Genomic DNA, 1,596 nt, shown 5'->3' on the forward strand with positions numbered 1-1,596 from the left:
TGACTAACAACACCCCCCCCTCCTCCTCCTTCAGTGAGGGGCAAATGAATCAAACACCACACCAGGAAGCAGTGAAAATATGAATCAGGTACCTTATTTAAAGTTTTATCTCTAACTAGTGATATAATCTTGCAAAAGTCTCACTAGGCATCGTTGATTAGCTCATTTATAAAATGTGTCCCCATTAGTTATCCCCCTCCAAATCTAATTGAATTGCTATTTATTATGAAATAGTTTTTATATTTTCACTGTCTAAATATTTTGGAGGACAAAGTACTCTATCCAGGTATTTAAACACCTGGTGATTAAAACACCAAGCTGATGCATAAGATTTGTCTCCATGGCAGCAATTTAAAACAGAGGAAGCCTTTAGCACTGGTTCCTCCACAAAGGAGAGAAGCTACTTTATACAGGCCATTTTGTTACATGAACGTTTTTAGGGCATTTGCATACAGCTGGCAAAGTTGGAGCCAAGGTAAGCTGAGAAAAAAGTTACAGCACAGATAACTGGCCTCTGAAATCTTAATGCAGAATCGGGATGCAGCCACAGAAGTCCTCACACAGTTAAAAGAGACCATAGATAATAACTCTGAGTTCGCCACTCCAGTGTCTTCAGTAGTGAACACGTCTCATTCATGGTCTCTGCAATTCATATGATGCGTCCATATTCTTCACTATTTGACTAGAGCAGTCTCAACAAAGAGATGCTCAAAAGCGCCAGCGGGTGCTAAGAGGTCTGGGCAAAGTTATTCAACAGGAACCTTACACATATAAAAACCTCATTACAGAGTTTATTTAATGCTTATGTTAACTTCGACTTTGATGGGGTTCAGAAAAAGCTGAGGGAATGTGAATCTGTGCTTGTGAACGACTCTTCCTGGTGGCTTGTCTCTTCATATTTGAGATTTTTGTCACATCCACCAGTGTATCGGCATTAACATGCTGGCAGATGAGTTGAACATGATTTCACAAGAAGCTGAAAGACAGATTGTAAATTTGATTAGAAATGCAAGACTGGACGTCAAGTTTGATTCTAAAATAGGCCATGTCATTGTTGATAACAATGCAGTTTCACCATATCAGCAAGTGATTGAAAGGACCAAAAGCCTTTCTTTTGGAAGCCAGATGTTGGCCATGGATATTGAGAAGGAGCTTAATCAGCATAGTAGATCAGAGGCTCCTAACTGGACAACTCCAGACTTTGGCTTCTATATTGAGTTTATACACTGAGTGGCCAGATTATTATGGCCACCTGACGTTTGTAGGCAAGTTAGCTATAATTTCACGCTGAAGTTGCTAGAGGGCCAGACCGTTATAAATAGGGAAGCAGGTTGTTTACCACAACAGTAGAAGTGGTTTTTTCTGAAGATATAGGTAAACAACGCGATTTAACAGCCTTTGAACGTGGGATATATATGCTTAGTATAAATCGCATTGTTTACCCATATCTTCAGAAAAAAATCACTTCTACTGTCGTGGTAAACAACCTGCTTCCCTATTTATAATGGCCTGGCCCTCTAGCAACTTCAGCGTGAAATTATAGCTAACTTGCCTACAAACGTCAGGTGGTCATAATAATCTGGCCACTCGGCGTAT

The 1,596-nt window shown here is 40.0% G+C and overlaps 1 pseudogene; it reads left to right on the forward strand.

Moving 5' to 3' along the window:
* Nucleotides 1-507: 507 nt before the first annotated feature.
* On the forward strand, nucleotides 508-1,230 carry LOC132229721 (eukaryotic translation initiation factor 3 subunit E-like; annotated as a pseudogene).
* Nucleotides 1,231-1,596: the final 366 nt, after the last annotated feature.

This window comes from Myotis daubentonii, chromosome 3 (assembly GCF_963259705.1).
Source record: "Myotis daubentonii chromosome 3, mMyoDau2.1, whole genome shotgun sequence".
NCBI lineage: Eukaryota > Metazoa > Chordata > Mammalia > Chiroptera > Vespertilionidae > Myotis > Myotis daubentonii.